Here is a 13,614-nt window from a genome sequence, read left to right as displayed (position 1 = left end):
TTTGCATGTTGAGTGCTAATTGTCTGTGTTTTCTCTGTGTTTAACAGAAAGGACATCACTTACTCCCGTGGCATTTACAATTAGTGCTAATCGCAGGCAGTGTAGTCAGATGTAGGTGGTATCTAAATCAAAAGCCACAGGGGTGCTGATTTTGTTAAACCTATAGGTGGGAACATCACTTCCTTCCTTCACCAGGAGCAGCGTTTATCCCTGCCACAGGCGCCCTGCACTATCCCAGCCCCTCCTGGAAATGAGAGTGTGATCCAAGTGTTGGAAAGGGGCCAGTCAGTGGACAGGACAAATAATAGGATGCCTGTGAGCTGTAGGACCCCTCTTCTTTTCTAGTCTTGATGTCCTGATGAGAGAGCAGTGGGAGGACAAGGGCAGAAAAGAAGCAGTGCTCAGGCTGTGCTTGGGATTAGAAATGTGTTCCCTGGCAGGGAAAGCTTTGGTGATTCATTATCAGAGCCTCCATGGGTCTGAAACAATTTTGCTGCACATTTCTCAATCCCTGTTCTGCTCGTCCTGCAGATAACTAGGCAACAGGCAAAGACTCTTCTGAGAAAAAAAAATAATGTTAGAAGTGAAACAGCATCACCGCAGCAGCTGGCAGAGCTGCTGCAGATAAGGGCTTGTGACGATTTCCATTACCCTGTTGTCTGAGTGCTTACGGTTCAGCCATTACAATTAGTTTGGAGCTAAAAACTGACGTTGAGTCGCTCATCTCTAACACTGAACACACACAAGGTATGTTTTATTTAGTGTAGGTTCCCCATTCTTGGCAAAATTTATAGTAAATAGATTTGCCCCCATCTGTTAGCTGCAGGCAGGCTTACACACGCAGTTTGCAGGTACGGGGCACAGAGGTACAGGGGAAATTACCCAGGTGTGGACCCAGAGCTTGTTCTCTGTCCTCAAAATGGGCACGCTTGCCTTATGGCCGGGCGTATAACACACCCCAGAGCTTCTCCATGTATGCCAGTGGCACACAAGCACACTGGCATGCTCAGCTGTGCTTACTGGTGCTTCTGGACAGGCAGCTGAGCTGAGTCGTGACATCTGCTGGCCCCTGTTTGGCCGTGATGCCAGAAAGAATTTTTATTCATTTATTTATTTTTTAAAGACAATGCAAACCGTAAGTTTCAACCCTTTACATTTTTAGTTTTTTAACCTGTTTAGTCAATGATCTGCGTCCTTAAAAAGAGTAATGAAACTCCAGTTCCCGTCCCTTTCTGTCCTCCGACAGCCCCTTGGCAGTGCTGCTGCTGTTAATAGCTGCTGAATGGCGATGTGAGGCTGCCCATGTGGGCAGGGAAGTACATCTTCAGTAATGGAACGGGAAAAGTCCCTTTGGAGTGCTTATTTCTGAAGAGGTCATTCTGCACTGTAGGAAGTAAAGAAATAGAGAAGATAAATCTTCCTGAACGTGTGTTGTGCCTGTAGAGACACGCGGGGATCTGGTAGCCGCTTGTTGTTAACATGTATGTCTACTGCAATGCCTCTGGAAATACCTCTTGGAAAAATTATTCTTCCTTAGTGATTTTCTGTGGTGTTTCTGAAACACCACGCTTGTCTGATCACTTGCCCTGGCCAAGCAGTGAAGCAGAGTGGGGCTGGTATGTGAAGGGGAACTGGGGTATCTTACACCAGATTCAGGGTGTAAGATACTTCTTTGGGAAGGGGAAGATCCAGAAGGGATCAGGGAGATGGTGGGAGAGAGTTTTCTTTTGCAGGAGTGCAGGGGTGGTAACTGCCCCTTGCTGAACATCGATCCCATCACGGCTGTAGGCTCAGCAGACCCACCTCTGTTGCCCCAGCTGAAGACCATAATCTCCTCACCACTCCCACTGTGTGACTTAACATTCATCAAGAAAGAATCTTTCACTTCATGATATCATCACTTTTTATTTTTACACTCCTTCAATTAAAACTGTGAGTAATTACTCGCACTGTTGACTTCGGCATCTCCTCTTCGATCTCGTGCGATAAGGAGTGGACAGGGGGGTGACTCAGAGCACTGGAGTGATCCGGGGGTGGTGTCTAATTTAAGCAGCAACAGCTGGGTGCCTCATCCGGGTGGTTTGGGTGCCTCATCTGGATGGCATGGCTGCCTAGAAAGGAAGAGGACTAAAATCCTGAATGAAAGTCCCTTGACAAGATTCAGAGCGGACCCACATGATACCTGGAGTGACAGTGTTTACCACAGTATCGCTGCATCTGACAGGCAAAAAAAGCTGTTATTTATTTTCTTGCTAGCCAGATGGGATTAGTCATATTTGAAAACTACTTCAATCAGAGTAATAGTAAATGCACTCACTAGGACAGGAAAAATCCTTTTAATTTTTGAGGAAATCCACTTGATTTGCCTGGTGCAGCACAAATGATGGGCACAGCTCAGAAATATTTGCACAGTGCTCTGTCCTGGCCTACAGGTGACTGTTTTACTTGCCTTTGGTACTGAAACCATTCTCTTCTGCTAGCTTACAGCCACTTACACTGGCTTCTGCAGCATTTCAAGGCTGTGTCACCTCATAAATAACATACAAACTCATGCAAGTTTACTGTATCTTTATTATTAGATCTCTGTAATTAATGGCCTTATTTTGGAGAAGAGGGAGAGGAAGCAATGTTCTTTGAGTGTGTTTTAAAAGCAAAATTAGGCAAGGCTTTAGGAAGAACAGAATTTGGAACGAGTGGTGAGAAACACCCAGGCATTGTTTGTGCCATTGACCCATCTTAGTGTGTTGCTGCTGATGCAGGATTCATGTAGAGCTGAAATTCTGATGCGTGTCCTGGCATGCTCTTACTGCTTTTGTCTCAGAGCTGAGAGACGACCCTCGGGGTCTGCTCCTCACCCTTTTACGTCCTACACAGTCTGTTAAGTCACCTGGGATCTCCAAGCCACCAATGACCCCACTTTGAATGGGATCTTATCTCTCTGGTTACTCTGGAGCCTGTAGGGCCATTTCTGGAGTATGGCACCATCTGACCGGTCCTCTTTTCCTCGTCTCATGTCGGCAGTGTGGAGGACTGGTCAACGTGTTGGCAATGCTCTGAGGACGTACAAGGTCCATTACTATGAGCTCACTCCAAACTGTTCCTCAATGCAGAAGAAGGAGGCTAACCTGGGGCTGGTGCAGTTGTTCTCATGTGGGTGGCGTGGGCAGAACTGACTCAGGTGTGGAGGACTGGCACTACCACCGTTTTCAGCTGTAGTGACTCAAAGGATGACCCATGAGTTACAGAGATCACCTACAAAAGGCCGTCATGCTGAACCCATGGAGCAGTATGCTGTTGCATGCTAATGATGCCTGTAGTAGGGACGGTCTGTCCCACACCTCCCTGAACACCACATGCACCAGTTCAGGTGCTGCTTTGTGAAAGAGAAAGGGGCTGTGATTAAAGCTTGCCCGTATGGTTCCTAATATCTTCAGTTTGCTGCTGAACAGAGGAACAAGGGCTGAGCTGACCAAAACCACCAGCAGACGCTGAAGTGAAGCTACAGCTGCGCTCCTGCAGAGACGACCATAGGCAGGGCAGAGCTGCATAACCCAAAACTGTGGCATGACTGTCTTACTAAGAGATGTCTTTCCAATACTTCGTACCTACTCCAGGGTGAAGTGCTTCAGGGATCTGGAACCAGGGCCACTGCTTGCTGGTAGGGATTTTATAGCCAGCTCAGGAGCAGCCATGTGGCTATCTAGTGAGAACGTGATACTCGTAAAGACGGAAGGAGCTCAATTAGAGGTCAGGAGAACTACAGGAATTGGACTGGAGTAAGAAAAAGGACTGGTCGGCTGTTGGCTGCATGCCACGTTGCTTTCAGTGGGTGGCAGGGGGAAAAATTATTATTGGTCCAACAGACAAATTAATCTCTCAAAGAGGTATCTAAGTAGATGGTAGGTGTGGTGACAATCCTCAGTGGGCTGGGGAGGCAAGCCCGCAGCGTGTAATCTCCACTGCTGACATCTCTTGTGTGAGTCCCTGCACTGTGGTTTCACAATCCATCAGCTGCAGGATCATCAGCGTGGGAAAACAGAAGTCTTGAGAAATGCCTGGGACATTTATATTAACCCTAAATAAACTTGGGTTTATTTTTTCGTACCTTGCTATGTAAGAGAAGGGCACTGTGATTTCCTATTAGGAGCAGCCAGCCTAACCCGAGCGTGGGTAATCTACCTTCTAAGCAAGAACAGGCATTTTGCACAAGATCTATATTTACAGCCAAATCCCGCTTGCTGTACTCTCATAAGTGGGCACAAGGGAGCCAGCTTCCTCTTTTCTCTTGATTACATCACGTTGTTTTCCTTCTACCAAGAGTGGTAGAAGTCCCTTAGGAAGTCCCTCAATCTCATGAGTCAACTGAGCAGGATTTACCTTAAAATTTGTATCAGTTGCAAGCACTGATGATACTGATGAGCTGATTATACCATCCCACTGCTCTGTTACTGATTTAGGTGGGAAGAGTGTAGTCTGCCAGCTTAAAGGTTGGCCTCAAGCATGAACCGCAGGCTCAGCTGGTAAGAGCCAAACTGATCTGTAGTTTTCTCCTACCATCTTTAACCCTCAGTGCCCTTCCCTCATCTCCTGGCGTCTATAATACATTAACCTCACAAAGGAAGAGGGGATGCCTTAACCATGGCAAGAGAATGTGCTGTTCCCCTTGGAACAACGTCCTCTGCAGAGGCTCAGCAAGGCCAGCACAGCGCGCTAAGCTGAAAGCTGTGGTGACCTCCCAGGGAAAGAACTGGGCACCAGCAACCTGCGAGCTGGTGTCCCCCATTGCCCTGCTCACCTGCAGGGCTTGGCAGGGGCTTGGCCTCCTGCACCCGCTCCGGGAAGTCCCAGCAGCCCCCGGCATCGTGGTCAGGCCGAAATTAAGGGGGATGCCAGGTGTGTTGCGGGACCCAGCTGGCAGCTGTGAAAGCAGAAGGAAGCAAGGAGTGGTTTTCTGGTGGAAGGGGGGCTCTGGAGGCAGGAGATGCTTTTAATTAAACTGTCATCCCTTTCAAAGGCAAAATCTCTTCAGTGAAGGGTACATAAACCCGCATGGGGCTCACTGGCCTTTGGTACAATAGACTGGCAAGAGAAGCACCCTCTGTACTTAAACTGGCTTGTTGTGTTAGTGTAAGGAAGATGGTGAGCGTAATTATTGCTCAGCGCCTCGGGGAAATGGAGGAGGAGGGAGGCAAGCTTGTCCTGTGACCCAGAGCACTTTGGTTGTTTACATGATGAAAATTTGGAGCCCATTAATACGAATTGCACTTTCCCCGTTGGCTGGCTTTGGCTGCACGGGGGTGACCACTGGTCGCCCGACCGTGGTGGGAGGCATGGGATCAGTGAACCAGGCGGAGGGTGCCCCGGAGCCTCTGCTATACCTGCTCGCCCCGCGCTGGTGGTAAAGCAAGCTGTGGCTTGCGCTGTGGTAATAGTCATAAGTAGAACAAGGTCAACTGCCTATTTCAGTCAACAAGACAGAAATAGAGTTGATCTCAGTAAGATCCCAGCTCTTTCTTCCTGTTAACTTCTCAGTTCCAATTTTAGGATTGCTGTAATCAAGCTGAGGAAGAGGCCATTTATCCCATGGAGGGGAAGTTGCTTGAAGTTCAGGCAGAAGGAGAGGAGCCGCCTGAAAATGTACGTTGAGAGATGAGTCTCTAGCCCACGGGGAGGGTCCGCGTAGTTCAGGAGTTGTTCCCATCCAGTCCTTGTTGTGGCCACACAGAAGGTACATGGGTCAGAGGAGGACCTGTTCTCCTTCCCTTCCGGAGGCAGCTGCACTGAGGGAGGAAGGTAGTTGGGCTGAACCATCTAGTCCGGCCGAGCAAAAGTTTCCAGGTTCACAGGTCTGCACATCCACTGAGCTGTTAAAACTCTGGCTTTGCGCAGAGCCTCCCCTGCCTGCTGCCAAGGAATATTGATGCTCATTTCATTGGAGGCGAGATGCTGACAGCTCTGTCTAATACAGACGGAAATGGGGTGGGGTGGAAGCTGGCACTGAATACTAATCTTAAATGAGCAGCAACTTACAATACAAAGCCTCCACTGTAAACAAATTAGTAGGATGTTCTCTTAGGACAAGCATTCGGAGTGGTTTTATGATGGTTCAATTAGTTTCCTCCGAAACACCTGCGAATGCCAAAGCGCAGCGCTGCTGATGGCTGACTGATGCACTTCACTTGCAGCCTGTCTGTGCGCATCCTCTGTCCCCTCGTCTCCCCTGGGCTGGAGGGGGGGCTGGGAGCCCGGGGACCTTCTCCCTGGTTAAGCAGGTGAGTGAGCAGTGTTGTTCATGCCCCTGAGGAAGGCTGGTGCAGGCTCAGGCAGTCTTCGAGTGAAGGAGCGGAGCCGGTGGTTTCCCTGCGTGGATGGTGCTTTGTCAGTGAAGCCCCTCTGCTCTGTGCCCCTGGGCAGGGGCAGGGGTGCCCAGCCCGGTGGCTGTTCACCGCGACCCCTCTGCTGTTTTGGCACAAGTGCTGGTGCAAACTCCAGAACTGATCTGGTGTGAGGAGAGGTGAAGGAAGGGGGATCTGTGCCTCTTCTGCTGGTTCCTATCTGCGTGGGATGAGCTCCCCACGCCACGTGTCTGCGCACGTGCAGGCCAGCACAGAGCAGGCAGCGAGGCAGGAGCAAGCAGCCGGAGGTGACGCAGGCAGGCAATGCTGGGTTAAAAAGTTACTTATAAACCAGGACTGCTAGTGCCAGTTATCTGGGCTGTGATTTGACCCTGGTAGTCTGGTCACTCATGGTAGTGAGTGGGGCTGTAAGAGCTCAGATCTACTGTAGACAGACATCTGCTGTCTAGCAGGGTTCGTCTGGCCGTGCAGGGTTGCACTTTTTCACACCCCTGACCTTCAGAGCTGGGCTGGTGTTTGCAGCCAAGCAGAACCACAACTGCAGTCTCGGTGGAAGGTCTGATGTGGAAGCTTGCTCTGGAAGATGAGAACCTTCTCACGTAAGACGGGAGCTGCCCTTCTTGAAGGCAGGCCGTACGGGGGCTGCTGCTGAAGCAGCTACAGCAGCAGTTGAAACAAGCATCTCTGAAGATGTGTTCTGGTACACTTCCAAGTATGGATAAGCCATAAAGGTCATACTCCCATCCTGCTTCCCCTTTTGTTTATGGGCGTGGAGGCAGAAATACGTAAAGACAGTATTCTCACTCTTGCGGCTCAGGACGGAGCAGCCTCATCAGCTGCGAAAGAAGAACCAGGAGGGAGAGCCCACAAGATCTGCCCCTTCAGGCGGCCAGGCAGCCATCCTCCCGAGCACAAGCAGGAAAGGGCTTGGCCTTACCCAGCTTTGCAGAGGGGCACCAAGGCTCAGGTTTGCCTGGAAGCATGTCTACAGCATCTCAGCTGGGGACCTGGCAGGACCCTCCAAAGGCCCTTGTCCTGTGGTGCCAGTTGCAGCGTGCCCTCGCCTGCCTGGTGCACGTCTGTCTGCAGTTCCCAGCCTGCTAGGACAGGACAATCGGATATTTGCCTCAGGGAAGGAGACCTTGTGCCAGTGCACTGAAAGGCAGCGTTCACTCCTGCTGAATCAATAGGTGGTTTGGGTGCGATGGAGAGCAGTGTTTGGCCCAGCAGCTGTCAATAGCACCGCAGCTTTCTCAGCTCACAGTTATTGTCAGGGCAGCAACTATTCATGCACTTATTTTCCGATGGAGCTGATTTGAATAATTCACCTTCTCTGATCTCTTTTTGAAGCCAGGAGAGACTAACCTTTATGACCCTGAGATGCTGAACAGAGCTGTAGGAGTGACTCCAGCTGGACTTTCTCCAGTCCTCTTGCTCTGCTCCCCATCACCCGTCTTTCTTTCTTTCTTTTTGGCTCTCTGAAGGAGAGAGAGAGTGAGGGATCTCACCCAATCTCTAAGAAAAGGAAGTAAGACCATGTCCGGCCTGAATGCAGTTTATAAATAAAGATCTTCAGAAAGCAGTTCCCTTTTTCTTTTCATACTCTCTTACTCCTTCCCTCCCTGGTGCTCATGTCCCCTCCTGTGTGGCACAGATGTGCCGCCGGTCCCTTCCTGTTGCCGTGCTCCTGGCATTGCTTTGAGCTGGTGCTGTGTGGCTCCAGGAGCACCTGAACCCTTCTAGTGACTGGTGTCTGCTCTGCTCCCTATGGTACATGTACCCTGGGGAGGTCAGTAACTGTGTGCTGACCCAAACAGCCACTGCTGATAAAAGGACTGTGAAAAAAATAATCATCTTTGTCTGTCCTGCTGGGGTTCCTGGCCAGGCTGAAGCCAAAGATGGTTGGAGAAGCTTAAAGACAAATGGGCAAATTGGATCCAGGCAAGTTTGAAAAACTAGCTGACTTTACTGAAGCAAACTCCTATTTAATCATTCCTGTGTTGCTTCAAAGGTGGTATATACTGCCGGGCAAGTGGAAATATGTTTGTTTTGAAGCCTTGGGTAAATGTCCTGTAGGGGAATTAAAATGTCAATCTGTAGCTGCATTTGTTTAATGAAATTGTGTAAACAAGGTTGTGAGCACAGATCATCTTCTCACCCGAGCACCAGGTCTTGGAAGGTGTTGAACCACTTCCCGCTCCTCCCAGCCCACAGCTGTCCCCACGCTTTACTGGCAGAAGGTTCACAGGGGTGCTCATGGGGCTCCTGGAGGCAAATTTGCCCAGGTTAGCTTGTCCCCTACATTAGCTGCTGTTCAACCTAACCCGTCCCACCTGCATCCCACCTCAAGGCGCTTACAGGGTGGTCTCAGGCCGAGATCTGTCACCAAGCTCCAGGGAAGGCGAGGATGTCTGCAAGGGCTGCAGGGCGAGCGTCTGACCACAGCCCCACAGTGGAGGCCAAAAGCTGAACTGGAGCAAGCATGGAGTTCAGCAGGTATGAGTTGACTTTGCCTGTCTGACCGCTTGCATTGTTGCTTTGTTTAAGCAACGCTGCTCACTCCTGTGCCCTCCTTGCCCAAACACTCCCGTGGCATGCCCTGGGGAAGGGACACGTGGCATCACCCGTGGCTTACCAAACCCATGCAGGCTGCTTACTGTGCAGCATAAGCATCCACGTGGAGTTACAATGCCATAGGTACTGCATTTTAATTTCTCACCTAGGTCATGTTATAGCAGCTTCCACAAGAGGGATAAACCATAAAAAGCAACCCGGAGTACAAGGATATGTCTTTGTGTTTACTACTGGCTCTCATTTTCCTTATAAATTGATTTTGTGCACAGTTTTAAAACCAACCCCTTCCTTGGAAGACAAACTGTTTGAAAAGGGTTATGTTTCGTCTCCTACTAGTTAATAGGGAAGTTTGTGTTTTACTGAGAAAGGTGCTTTTAAACAGACTTAAAAAACAACCAATCAATGAAACCTAAAAAGAAAGAGGGGGTATCCTTTTCTTGCAAAAGGCTAACAAAAACTAAATCAAGTGGTTTCTTAGCTTTGCCTGTGTGATGAACTGACATTTCTAATGAGGACAGACAAAGGCGATGCCATGGGGTACAATAAAACCCATCAAGAATCCAAGAGTGCTTAAAAAGTCAAATGGGCAAACTTAAGTAGTGAACAGATAGAAGTTCGGTCTGGCCCCAGGGGGATCTGCTTTTAGCAGTTCATGTGATACCCCTGAAGTGCAAGATCCTGGTTTGCAATTTAAATACTGCGCTGGTTAGCACCTTTGCTTTCCCCAGGTTACCCAGTTTTCTGCTCCACAGTGTAAGCTGTTGTGTAGCTTTGGGCAAGTCATTCAGCCTCTTGCTTGCCATTTCTGCTGGTAAAATTGGCAACTTTCTCTGCTCTGTTTAAATCCTAGTCTCGGGAGGGACAGACAACTGTCCTCTATTGTCTTTACACAGCCTGTTGTCGTGAACACCTAACTTTGGTTGTTACTCTCTTCCTAAAACCGACGTAATGCTACTACTGAGAGGGCAGCGCTGACAGCAGCGGGCACAGGGGTGCCCAGTCCTGCAGTCGTACGGACCGTGGAGTGTGCAGTGGTCGTGGCAAAGGCACGCACCGTCTCGTACATCAGGTCAAATCCTTTCTTCACACATCGCTTTGGAGGAGATTTGAATGTTCAGGGGGGGTCAGAACAGCAGACTTGTCTCCCTGCTTGGACAGCAGGGTGGGTGCTGTACATGGCTGTGTTGGCAAAGGTAATTGTATATATTTTTTAAATCCTAAACAAAAGAGAAAAGGTCCCTGATTGTAGAGTGGAAGATAAAAAAGGTTGATGTGGAAGAAATCTTTCAACAGCAAGGGACTCTTTAGTTTGAGAGCTCTTAAGGGATGCCTGTGTTATTGGTGAGAATCTTGATGGCTTCTTTTTCATATCTGTTAAATATTCAGTATGTGTTTTTAGCAATCTTTACCCTTTTTGTGTGGTTGAACAGGTTTGATAGGATTTTATGCAGTTAGTATACTGTGAGAGTTTGTGAGGACTTGCTTCAATTCTGAAATGATTTCTCTTCGTCTGCTTGTGGTTTTCTACAAATATCTGAGCAAGTGCACTATGATGGCAAAAGCACTTGAGGAAAATTAATGTCAAAATCCCATGTGCTGCTACTGCTGGAAGTGGGAATTTAACTAAGATCTGCCAGCTTTCATAGTAAGGATTCTTGTGTGCTTTTCAGAAAATAGAAGTTTAGTTATTAGGGGGTAGATAAGTTGTGTCTCTTAAGGGCGTTAAATTACAGAAAGCAAAAGCATTTAGAAAGCTGTTCATTGAATACGCTCAGAAAAAAAGTCAGAGTGGGTTGTGGTTGCTGAGAGCGGGAAAAGGGCCAATCTTATGTCATGGGCTAATAAAAAGTATTAAGAGTGAAGTCAGTAAAAGTTCTGTAGGAAATCCTTCTAAAACTGGGAAGCATAGGAACTTATAGTCAGCATTCTTAGAAAAATACAAATTTAAGTCAAATATGAGACAAAATTACATTTGGCCTCCCTTTGTATTGTAAGAAAACTTGGCAAAGGCTGAGTATTGTTCAGAAGGGAGCACTGCTTGCCGTGGGTAAGCTCCGCATGGCTCTTCTGCGAGGTGAGCTCCTCCACAAACAAGTCATGAAACATTTCCTTGGCGCACGTTGTTGGTACTGAGAAATTTGGTCAGAAAGTAAAAGATAGCTAAATCAATGATTCCAAGTGTTTTCCAGCAAATGTTTGCTTTAGGACACGACTAGCTTTGGGAGGATGCCCAAGCACAGAAACAGGGTTTCCAGCTCCCCTGGGTGGAAGGACCATTTCAGGCAGTGAATTGAACATAAGCCCGTGGAGAGCTCCTTCTCCAAGCCCCAGTGTGGCTTGAGAGGGCAGTTTTGAGGGAAGCATGAGCTAACCCTCCTCTCTGCAGCGAGCCCAGTGCCAACCTCAGTGAGCCACGGACAAAGAGGAATAGAGAGCTTGAAAACACTACAGTGGTGTCTCACACTGGCACCTCCGGGGAACTGAACCATGTTTGTGGAGAGAGTCCAAGACCGGTGCATTTCTCCATTCATCTGTTTGCTGTCTTGCTGGGGAGGGCGACTGTTAACGCAGCAATTGCATGCCGCTGTTAGAAGCCTGATTTGCCTTTGTGCTGGGCATCATAGTGACTTACAGTTTGTAAGCCTTCAGAAGGCACTGCCTCCAGAGTGTGGTCTTTGCCGGTGTGAAGATGAAGCCACTCCATGACTTCCTTGCTCAAAGTCTTTGCCCCCACGTTTGCTCTCAGTGGGAGCAGATCGCTGGAGCTGAAGCTGTTGCATGCGGGAGCCATCCCCTGGCTCCCCTTTCCTCTCCGGCGCGCAGGAGAGCTGGTGCCCACTGTGGCATCACAACACTGGAAGCCCAAAGCCTGAATTTGTGTTGGATGAGTCACTGTCCTGTGAGAAACATTTAGGGGAAAGCTGATTAAAGGATGGTTATGAGGAGAACTCGACTTGCTGTTTAGGTTAGAACTATTCATTAAAAAAAAGTAATTCAGTGCTGCTGAAATCTTGCTGCCTGTTTTCATGAGATTTTTTTTACTCTGAATTGCTGAATGCTGATATTGCAGCATTTGACACTATTTTTTGTAACAGTCCCAGTTGGATTGGTAGTCACAGCTTGAAAATCCCAGTCAAAAAATGGATTCACCACGTATACTCCAGAACCAAAATCTTTGGGGGCTGATTTAGATGCAATGTTATTGTACTGATGACATCGTATCTGCTCTAACTTCTCCCTTCCTCCTCCAGCTCCAAAGTTTGCATTCCTGGCTGTAGATGAAACGCTCCAGCACTCCCACCATCAGGGAGGACATGGTGGGGTGCGTTGTTCTGGCGATGCCACTTTCCCTGTCTCTGACTGGGTGGATTGATAGGTGATGAGGTGGGGCTGCTGAACGAGGAAATGCTACGGTGGGGAAGCAAGGGGTGCAAACATCTCGTGCTGCTGCCAGGTACCCTCCTGGTGTTTGATAAGCTGACCCATATGGCTCAAAAATCAGTTTGCACCTTTTTGCCTCGTAGCACACCCATAGCAAGGGTGAAAGCTCATTATTTCACCCATGTCGAGGCCTGACAGAAAGGGTGAAAGGGATTTACACTTGCCCTCTTCACTGGTCCCTAAAACCTTGTCCTCACACCTGTATTGTTTTCCTTTTCACACTGGGAGAGTCCAGGCTAATCCGAACGCTGACGATCTTTGCCGGACAAGGATGGATGGGCAGTATGCCAGAAGCTGGATTTGATCTCAATTTGCATAACGCCGAGCAACTGGATCCATCTTTAACATGGAGCTCAGGCAGGCGGAGACCCACTGAGCCTGGCCAGCCCCGAGCAGCATGCAGGGGGACATCTGCCCTCCCCGTGACTGATAGCTGCTGTGCAGGGAAGTTACGGGTTTTCTACTCAAAGTATTATACTACTAAGTGGGCTTACTTTTGTTAGAGGAGGGTTGCTGGGAAAAGCAGCTGAAAAGCAGCCTTCCGTGTTTCGATGCTGCTTGGACATCATCAAACGGCTTGTGGCAGGGGCTGGGGAGGACACGCAGGACTGCCCCGCTGCCTCCCCGGGAGTGGGGGGCTTTGCTCCTCGGTGGCCTCACCGGCCCTTTCCCGTGGGCTGTACAAACAGCCCTGCACGTGGAAGTGATGTGCGGGGCTACGGGCGCCAGTGCTCGCTGTCAGCTTGCTTTGGCAGGCAGTCTGGGGGTGCTGCTGGCGGGGGGCGGCGCGGCCCCCCGGCGTGCAGCTCCCTGGCGCGGTGCTGTGGCCCCGGAGGCGGCGGGCCCGGGGCCACCGGGACGTGTGTGGCTTTGTCTGAGGAAGGGGCTGCTCTGGGGACGTTTAGCACGTTTTGTCGGGTTTGGGGTTTTTCTGTGTGTGCGGCTTTCCTCCGCGGGTGCGCAGGTGGGCAGCAGCGGCCAGCCCAGCCCCTGGCCCCGCAGGTGCACACCCCGTCCTGCAGGGGGCGCTACCGTGGGGGGCGCGCGGCCCGGCCGCCTCCGCCTGTCAACGGGGAGCAGCTGCTGCCCCGGGGCGCGGGCCGGCGCCGCGCCCTCCCCATTGGCTGCCGATGACATCACCGCCCCGGCGCCCGGCGGGCCGACCCCGCCTTCGGCCCCGCCCCGCCGCCGGCCGCCGCGCGGTCATTGGCCAACGGGGCCGCCCGTCACCGCCTGCCCCGCC

This window comes from Falco peregrinus, chromosome 11 (genome assembly GCF_023634155.1).
Source record: "Falco peregrinus isolate bFalPer1 chromosome 11, bFalPer1.pri, whole genome shotgun sequence".
NCBI classification, from domain to species: Eukaryota; Metazoa; Chordata; class Aves; order Falconiformes; family Falconidae; genus Falco; species Falco peregrinus.
Note: the sequence above shows the minus strand (reverse complement) of the source record.